Source organism: Rhinopithecus bieti, unplaced genomic scaffold (genome assembly GCF_001698545.2).
Source record: "Rhinopithecus bieti isolate Rb0 unplaced genomic scaffold, ASM169854v2 scaffold_4758, whole genome shotgun sequence".
NCBI classification, from domain to species: domain Eukaryota; kingdom Metazoa; phylum Chordata; class Mammalia; order Primates; family Cercopithecidae; genus Rhinopithecus; species Rhinopithecus bieti.
The window spans coordinates 127617-137962 of record NW_016804504.1 but is presented as its reverse complement, the minus strand read 5'-3'; the positions used below and the strand labels follow the sequence as shown (position 1 = coordinate 137962).

At 38.3% G+C, this 10346-nt stretch overlaps 1 protein-coding gene across 2 annotated transcripts in view; it reads left to right on the top strand.

The window, feature by feature from the left end:
• Positions 1-6: 6 nt before the first annotated feature.
• FBXO11 (F-box protein 11) overlaps positions 7-10346 on the top strand; it is a 101149-nt gene continuing 90809 nt past the window's right edge. Inside the window, exon 1 of one of the 2 annotated variants that reach the window (XM_017868835.1) lies at positions 7-65. The gene's annotated coding sequence lies outside the window, so the exon portion shown is untranslated. The remainder of the gene's footprint in view (positions 66-10346) is intronic. The other variant, XM_017868834.1, reaches the window with a different exon arrangement.

Below are 10346 nucleotides of genomic sequence, written 5' to 3'. Positions count from 1 at the left end.
AGGCGAGCGGCGTGATTTCTCCCTTTTCTGCTGCCTTCCATGGTTTAGCCTGTCTCTTTCTAATGGTAGGTGGGGGGGGGCAACTGGGAGCGATCGGGCGGTGGGGTTGGCTGGGGAACTTGTTTTCCCCCATTTTTCTGTGTTAGCCTACCCGTTCCTGGGGAGGAGCGGGAGAGGGGAATCGGAGTGGTCTGTGGTGTTGGCCGGGGAACTTGTTTCCCCCGCCCCCCCGTCCCTAGTCACGGGGTAGGGGGAGCAGCGACTCCTCTCCCAACCCCACAATGTTTGCTGCGCAGTTTGCCTTTAGTTACAGAACCCCTGGGAAGGACCCGTTAAATCAAGACCTTTAAATAAATAAATATAGAATCCATCGGCCATTTCCAGCCCCCTCCCTCGTGTGCAGTGCAGTTACCCTTCCGCTCTATCGACACCCCCTTGCCTGTCCTCCCCTAGCGACCCCCCATGCCGCGGTGCTACTCTCCGTCTCCTGGTGGGGTTTGAACGCCCCTTCCTTAGAACTGGCCCCTTGGGATATTGTGTGTGTGTGTGTGTGTGTGTGTGTGCGCGCGCGCGCGCGTGTGTGTGTGTTGTGTCCAAGGCCTAGTGAAATGTGTCATTTGGACCCAACTGTGCAGCACTGTCTGGTAACCACCATTGTCTAAGGGCTGAGGCTCCCCGGGATTGAAATCCTGCTTTAGCAAAAATAATGTTCAGTTCTACTTGGATGATATGGTTATTTTGGGAGGTTTATGAGGTGGGGTGTTGCACCTTGGTCTCCAAACATAACCATTCTCTTTATTAATTAGCTGTTCGCGGTAGTTGTGGAGGTCAGAACCGTATTTATGTGTACGGTTGTTGTTTTAAGGAGGAGGAGAATTGTTAGGAGACATTTTGCGTGTTTTAGTTGGCGGATTAAGGTTAATTTTACATGCGTTGGTTGTCACACCTCCATTGATTAAAGAGATTGAGATTAAATGTTTTTTTAAGTTAGACATTATTTCCTTAAAAACGGTTTCATTGTTGTACTTGATCAAAATATTTAACAAATTGAGGAGGGAGATGTTAATCGGAAAATAGTTTAAAAGGCTTTCTCACCAGTCACTGTTAAAGATAGTCTTAGAGAAAACAGTTTGCTATATGTTGCTTGAAAGAATGTGATGTTTCAAGGCAGTTAGAGATCTTGTGCAACATAATTGGCAAATGTGTTTTGTTTCTTTGATACATTTACCATTTTGGGGGTAAATTTTAAAAATCTGTAGTCTCGTTATTTCCTTTCACGTATGTATATCAGTGTTCTTCTGATGTTCCATTCAAATAACGTTCGTCTTCTTCCAGAATTGGCGCTATATGTAGTACAGTTGACAAATATTTTTGAGAAAATAGTGACACTCATTTGAAATTTTAGCATTTAATATTAAGGATTCTATTGCTACAGTAAGCTTTTTCAAGATGCGGTTAATATTAGCATTGGATCAAAACGTGTCAGGCAAAGTTATTTTAGTCCCATTGTGTATTTTAAAATGTTTACTGTAAATTTTCATTTCAAGATTTGTGTGTAATTTCGAACTTAGTTGATGTAATTTTCTCTTGGACACTTTTATTCATATGTTCAAAATTATTAGCTATTTCCATTTCTATTTGAAGTAAAGTGAGTTGGTTGTCGGCAGTCACATGCCAGAGTGTCAGTTTTCTTCTCACTGATGTCCATAAACTGTCAAAAATATTCATGAATCCAAATTTCAGTATGTACCCAACCAAATGGTAAATGAAATTCACTGTAGAATTGTTGCTTCTCTGCAGCTAGTAGAAACCGTTCTGGAGATTCTGTGTTGGCACAGAGGGGAAAAGGACTTTAGGGAAAATAAATGAATACGTTAAGTTGAATTCGTAAACTAAAATAATAAAGATGTTGCCAGCCACATGTAAAAATATGTTATTCTTTGAAAAACTGACATTTTAATTACATTTTTTTAAATGTCCGATTCATATAATGATGAGAAGTTAGCTAAGAATACTCTATTTCGAAAGTTTTATGGAGTACGCAAAGTGTCACTTTGTAGTTTGGAAAGAAAGGAGGGATTTTGTTGTTGCTAGTTTAAGAATATGCGGGTTTAATTATTACAAGATAATTAAAGAACTAAAGCTAAGAGTGTATATGTGGTGTTTTTGTTATTATTTGTTTTTTTACCTTTTACTAACTCTTAATGGATATGTAACATTTGCGTTAGGATCTTGGATAGAGTTACTTAATAGTGTATCAGACAATTTTCCAGATAGGGAATCAAAGTGAGACTCACTGTTTTAAGACAAACTAGTTCAGATTGTATATAAAATCATTTGTTTTATATAAAGATGCATCTTAGGTTCTTTAGTGGTAATAAAATAGTTACAATATAATGTATTTTCAGGCAAAAAGTTGTCAGAGTGGTCTTTAGCTGCTTCTTTGCCCACAGGTTAATTGGTATAAAAACTTCCTTGACGCTGCTTTTAAATATATTTACATAACACGTGTGTATATGTGTATGTGTGTGTGTATATTTGTGTATATATGTGTTTGTGCATACATTATGTATGTGTGTGTCTATACATTTTGTCTTATCTATAATGGCCAGTGTTTGAAGAAGAAAGAAACTAGACCCTATAGATTAAAATCTTAATGAGGATTTTTCAAAGCTTTCCATGGGGGAGCATTTCTTAGACCCCATGTAAGGAAATATTGGCCTGGATATTTCATGGAATGTTGTGTTCACTCATCTGAAATGATCAGCTATCCTAAGACTAAATACTAGCCTCATCATTAGCTTTTTTAATTTATTAAATTCCTGAGATTGGGATTTCATGTACCACATTAAGCTAGTAGAATTGTATTTTACGGGCCCGGAGCAGTGGCTCACGCCTGTAATCCCAGTACTTTGGGAGGTTGAGGCAGGCGAATCACGAGGTTAGAAATTCAAGACCAGCCTGGCTAACGTAGTGAAACCTCGTCTTTACTAAAAGTACAAAAATGAGCTGGGCATGGTGGCACACACCTGTAATCCCAGCTACTCAGGAGGGTGAGGCAGGAGAATCGCTTAAACCTGGGAGGCTGAGGTTGCAGTGAGCTGAGATCACACTATTGCACTCCAGCCCAGGCGACAGTGTGAGACTCGCTCTCAAAAAAAAAAAAAAAGAAGAATTGTATTTCACCCAGTGACATTTTGGTAATATGGTCCATGATTAAATGAAACAGTAGTGTGGGATTGGATTTTTGATACTTGTTTTGTTTTAAAATTCTAAAAGGAGTTGGCTTTTGCAACCTGTTCGGATTAATTTATTGTCTTTATTGTAGGAATGTATTTTGTAATATTTTTAGACGTATGGGGAAAGCTTACAAGTCTACAGAAGTGCTGTGTGTTCTCATCAGTAATTTTTAGTTGTTAAAATTAATTACTTTGGGCCAGGTGTGGTGGCTCACGCCTGTAATCCTAGCACTTTGGGAGGCTGAGGCAGGCGGATCACAAGGTCAGGAGATTGAGACCATCCTGGCTAACACGGTGAAACCCCATCTCTACTAAAAATACAAAAAATTAGCCGGGTGTGGTGGTGGCCGCCTGTAGTCCCAGCTACTCAGGAGTCTGAGGCAGGAGAATGGCATGAACCCGGGAGGCGGAGCTTGCAGAGAGCGATGGTGCCACTGCACTCCAGCCTGGGCGACAGAGCTGGGCAACTGAGCCAGACTCTGTCTCAGAAAAAATAAAATTAAAAAAAAAAAATTACTTCGAACTGAGATTGCACCACAGCACTCCAATCTGGGTGACAGAATGAGACTCCATCTCAAAAAATAAATAGTAAATAAAATACAATTAATTACTTTGAATAGGTAATATTTCCACATAGTTTAAAATTCAAAAGGCCCTTTTGTACACCTGTCTCCAGCTACTAAATTCTCCTACCTGGAATCTAATAACTGTTACTAGTTTCTCATTTATTACCTTTTAATGAAAGATGAATTTGGGTTCTGGAAATAATCTTGACATGGGAGTTTTTGAAAATAGATGTAATTTTTTTTGTAGTTATTGGAAAAGTCACAGGACTGTTTTGAAGTGCTGAAAATTTAATTGTGATATTTATAGTTCAAGAAATTTGATGAATGCATTAATAGATTTTACTATTCATTTCTACTCTGAACTAATCTTGTAGAATAAAAACCTAGTCTTTCTAATCCCATGTTTCTTACCTATGATAATGGAATTACAGGGTTTTTTAAAAACTGAAATCATTCAGTACATATAATATTACATAAAATATTCCTAGTGGGGAGATATATATATATACTTTTTTCTTGGTACTGTACTAATGAGGAATGGGCTATGTATTTATAATATGCAGAGCAGCCAGGACGCTCCTTGCTGTTGTAGTCAGGAATGCTAGTTATACTTTCTGTGGCATTGTTATAGCTCGTGATGTTTTACCTTCATGGATCCTCTGCAGTCTTAATAGAGAAGTTCTGGACAAGGAACATGATTTTTCCTGTTTTAGGAAGTAAGTACTGTGGGGTACTACTCTCTCATCTGGTAGCTAACCCTTCCAAATGTATCCCATGAGAGGAGACAGTGCCACTCAACCTTTTGGGGGCAAGAAGTATGGAAGCTGTAAAAAGAGCCTATTTTTTCAAAGTTTGGAACTTACTTGAGGGATAGAAATAGAGTAGTGTTGCTGTTAAGTTATGCTGATCAGGCCTAAGAGCTCTCCTTATCCTGCTTTTCTCCCTTTACTGGAAATTCTGAGAAACCCAAGGAAAGACCAACCAGCTTGGAGACCTACTAGTAAGGCAAGGAACCACAAGTAGTTCCTGATCTGTTAGTGAGAACCCCTGGTTTGAGTATTTTCTCAAGTTCCCCCACCGCCATTTGTTTTAACTTTGAAAATAACCAGTCTACAGCAATGAGCTGTTTCAACATGTGGTCTCTTATTGTCCCCCTATTTATCCCTGATATTGAAGTTACTCTTATTTTGTGTCTATCTTGTCCCACTTATCTTTGAAGTATTATTCTGTTTTAGACCTTCCAGTTCACTAATTTATCAGACCTTTGAAATACATTCTTATCTTCCACAGAATTCTAGTATGTGACTTTGTTGGTGAGGTGTTCCCCAAATTGCAGTTGCTACCCTCTGAAAATAAAATTATGAAGATACACTATAAGGAATGAGACAGTATGATGTAAAGAGCTCAGAGTTAAAGCTAGCTGGATCTGGGTTCTAATCTTGACTACACATCTGATTAGCTATTTAACATTTTGGTGAGTAGTGTTAACCTCTCTGAGCCTTACTTTGTGATCTTTCAAGTGGGGATAACACCTGCCTTATAGAACATTTGTAAGGATGAGAGCTAGTGAAGTACCTAGCACATGATAGATATTTAATAAATGATAGGTCTTATAAAAAAAAGGATTTTATCAGCTGTGTATAAAATTAAACCCAATAGATAAAATTCAATCTGTATGACTTGTTATAACCTCAGAGAAACTGATTTGTTTAACCCTTATACCAATTCTATAAGGTAGATTTTATTACTTTATTTTTTAATAAATGAAGAAGTAGAGGCTCAGCTATACAACAATGAAGATGCATAGTAAGTAGCAAAAAAGAATTTTTAAATTGATTTGTATCACCTAATCTTTCTGTAAACAAGGGAAGATACCAAAATACATTTGGCAGAATGTCTGTATAACTTTCAGGGGATGCAGTAACCTGGCCCTTGAAGCAGATCTGTCCCCTATCCTATTCCATCTGTCCTATTGGAGATGGCTACACTAGTCTGATGCTATAGATTGTTCACTTACCTGGTTTCACATTTTTCAAGTAATCTTCTGATTATAATTTTACCTCTCATGTAGATTTGTCTCAGGATGAGACTGTATTTATTGACCAGCGTGTTTTTCCAGTGTGTTGATGAGATCATTAATCACTCATTATACAAAAAAGGGTAGATTTCCCCTGAATTACTCATAAGTTATGAATAAAGGGTATTAACTGGTTTTAGCTCATGGTTATAGGCTGGACTATTTCAGGAGGGGAAAAATGTGAGTTAAATTAGTTTTAGACTTCAGTGGTAATTTTGACTGGTTTGTGGACTAAATATTCTTTTCTCACCATAGTTTGGTGTGTTTCTTTATATGTGTAGCTTGGAGTTTTATATATGTTTGTTGAGCACAAGAAATGTGCTTAAACTTAATCCTTAGAAAATAGAGAAATGAAACCAACTAACTTCCTTTACAATTTATTTCAGTTTGAAGGCAAAATATCCACAAATATTTGTATTTTACTATTGAAAATGAAATGCATTAATTGGCATTTAAAACATTTTTTAAAACCACCCCAGAAATAAGATAGCATGTTAAAAGCAAAGTGTGAGTTCAATAATGTTAATTGCCATGGGCTCCTCCCAGTTTCGTAAGAAAACACCAGTTGTTAAATGTTTTGGTTCTTTTTAACAAATGGAAGGATCATGGGGGCCCTAGGTTCAAAAAGGGGAGAAAAATGTTTTGCCTCGCATATGGGACAAAAACCTTAAAAAAATTAGAATACTTTCAAGCCCAATCTCCATGAGATAAGAGGTGTCATTCATCCTTTTTTGGGTGTAAAGAGAGCTTGTCTATTTTTTTCTCATACTTAGAAATTATTTGAAGGCTAGAAATGGAATAAGAATATGTACTTTTAGTTATTTTCTGATAGTAGTAATAATCTCATTTTACTGTTTTCCCTAGTGAACAACACTCCTTTTCCAGGTGGTTGAGTTGAACTGGGGCAAAATCTTTGTTGGCAGTTTTTCTTTTTCTTTTCTTTTCCTTTTTTTTTTTGGTTTGAAACACAGTCTCACCCTGTCACCCAGGCTGGAGTGCAATGGTATGATCTTGGCTCACTGCAGCCTCTGCCTCCTGGGTTCAAGTGATTCTCCTGCCTCAGCCTCCTGAGTAGCTGGGATTACAGGTGCACACCACCACGCCTGGCTAATTTTTGCATTTTTAGTAGAGACGGAGTTTCACCATGTTGGCAAGCTGGTCTCAAACTCCTGACGTGAAGTGATTTGCCCACCTCAGCCTCCCGAAATGTTGGGATTACAAGCGTGAACCACCTTACCTGACCAGAAGTTTTTCTTTGGTGTGAAATTAACTGGCCACTATGTGGGTTTGACTTTTGATATTGATGTCTTTGGTACTGTAGTTTAACCAACTGACTTGAATCAGTTTAGCCTTTGCTGATTTGCCAACTCTACTTGGGTTTAGATACAGTAAATTCTTTTTTATAGCCAAGCATTGATTTTTCTATCTTGCATCCATAGTATATAACATACTGTATATAAAAACATGTTCCTTTATGAGATTCTAACACTTAGGAGGAAAGGGGATGGGGAAGAGGAAGAACATATAACTATTTTTTATTCCCTTGTTATATTTTGAGATGGACAACATTGGTATGTATGTCACTAGTTATTGTTTCTTCCCACATAATTTATCATAACTTTTTGAAAAAAAAAAAAAAAAACAAGCTTTAAAGAGAATTAGAAGTGAATAAAATTTAACAAATGAAAAGTAGGAGTTTTTCCAGACTTCTATCATAGGAACGAAGAAAGATCAAAGATTTGTTGAAAGAAATACAAGTTGGAGTAAGGCATTGTATTTTGAAAGCTAATGTTTTTAGCAAAGTGTTCTTATGGTAGAGGAAATTATGGACTCGCTCACTTTTTTTCATATAAGGTCAGCAATACATAAAAGAAGCCACTAAAGTACTTCACAGTTGTGTATGAATGACTGATACCTTCATAATTCTCTGAAAGATATTTGCATTTTTCAGAGACTGATTATGATAATTTGTCAAATTTTGGTATTTTAGGCCAAGTAAAAGGGGGAAGCGAAGTCAAACAATTGGGTTGGGCATGGTGGCTCACACCTGTAATCCTAGCACTTTTTGGGAGGCCGGGTGGGGTGGATTGCTTGAGCCCAGGAGTTTGAGACCAGCCTGGGCAACTTGGCGAAACCCTGTCTCTACAAAAAATACAAAATTAGCTGGGAGGTGGTGGCCCATGCCTGTAGTCCCAGCTACTCAGGAGGTTGAGGTGAGAGGATCACCTGAGTCCAGGGAGGTCAAGGCTGCAGTGAACTGTGATCAAGCCACTACACTCCATCCTGGGTGACAGTTTTAAGACCCAGACTCAAAAAAAAAGAAAGAAAGAAACAATTTGGAGAAAGACTTTTCCAGTAGGAGTGATGCTTCAGAGGCAAATAAGGTATTGGGGAGGGGGAAGGTAGAGCAGGGGGAGAGTAGGCTCAAGCCTGTAATCCCAGCACTTTGGGAGGCCGAGACGGGCGGATCACGAGGTCAGGAGATCGAGACCATCCTGGCTAACACGGTGAAACCCCTGTTCTACTAAAAATACAAAAACATACCGGGCCCGAGGGTGGCGGGCGGCCCTGTAGCGCCAGCTACTCCGGAGGCTGAGGCAGGAGAATGGGCATAAACCGCGGGAGCGCGGAGCTTGCAGGTGAGCTGAGAATCCCGGCCCTGCACTCAGCCCCGGGCGACAGAGCAAGAGCTCCGTCCTCAAAAAAAAAAAAAAAAAAAAAAAAAAAAAAGAATCACCCTTAATGTTACATGGTTTATTTCTTTTCCTGATCTTTTCTGACTTTTAAATTTTCTCTTAAAGTTTTACTTTTAAAAAATACTCAAAAGACTAATTTTGCTTTGAGGATTGTGAGGGAGAGAAGTAGAGTATGTATGGATCGCTTGCTTTAGCAACAGTTGTTTGAATTAGAAACAGTCTATAGTTTTTAGAAAATAAATGGCTATATACATTTAAAACTCTATAGTTACGGCCAGGCATGGTGGCTCACGCCTGCAATCCCAGCACTTTGGGAGGTCGAGGTGGGTGGATCATGAGGTCAGGAGTTTGAGACCAGCCTGGCCAACATGGTGAAACCCCGTCTCTACTAAAAATACAAAAATTATCCGGGTGTGGTGGCAGGCACCTGTAATCCCAGCTATTCGGGAGGTTGAGGCAGGAGAATCACCTGAAACCAGAAGGCAGAGGTTGCAGTGAGCCCAGATAGTGCCACTGCACTCCAGCCTGGGTAAAAGAGCGAAACTCTGTCTCAAAAGCAACAACAAATCTATATAGTTACTTAAATTGTGGGAATAATTTCTATTAATCTTCTTTAAGCTTTTAATTGAAATATATAAGTTCACAAATCATCAGTGTACAGCTTACTTTTCATGAAGTAAACACATCTGTGTAACCAAAAATACCTAGAGCAAGGAATAAAACACTACCAGTAACCCAGAAGTGTCCCCCTTGAAGGGCCTTCCTAGACACTACTCCCAACCCCATCTTTCTGATTGCTTGGATTACTTGTACCTATTTCTGAACTTTATGTAAATGTAACCCCTCAGTATGTACTCCTGTGTGTCTGACAGAATTCTCCCTTAATATTTGTTGTGAGCTTCATCCGTATTGTTGCTTGTATCATTAGTTTTTTCATTGTTCATTCTTGTTGCTGTTTAATATTGTATGAATATACTACAATTGATGGACATAGGATTGTTTTTGTGTTTGGCTGTCAGGAGTAATGCTACTGTGAGCATTCCTTTTTTTTAATTTAATTTTTCTTCATTTTTTTTCTTTGCATATGTGAGCATTCTTACTTGCCACATTCTGTATGAGTTTTATACCTCAGCGTATACCATTGCTGATGTTTTCTCAAAGACAGAATTTCCATTTACTTTACAAGAAATGGAAACTAAAACAACTTTAAGGCATATGACTATGGCATAGCATAGTTATGTTACTAAAATAATCGACTGGTAATTATTTTATTTTAAATATTGGTGTTTTTCTTGAGTCTCTTGGTATCCTTTAACAGTTCAGTCTTGAGGCTTACAGTGTTAACCTTTTCCACAAAATACAGAGGAGGAGACTGCCATGTTCTTTTCCATTTTCATTTTTTGCAGATAGCCATATTTGTTATTAAAACATGTTGGGTTATTATAAACGTTGTTTTTGTGCTAAAATTTTTTATCCACAGATTTGATTCATTTAAACTTTGGACAAATAAACATTTAATAGTTCTTTTAATTTTAAGTGTTTGCAACTAGTCAAAATCTAAGGAACTTTTTTCCCACTAGTCAGAAAGTTTGTTCTCTAACTTGATATCACTTTGATTTCCCACCAGAGATTGTAGGTTGGGTTGCTTTGAGGAGGGGAAGACATCTTTTTTGTATTTAAGAATTTAAGGCCGGGCGCGGTGGCTCAAGCCTGTAATCCCAGCACTTTGGGAGGCCGAGACGGGCGGATCACGAGGTCAGGAGATCGA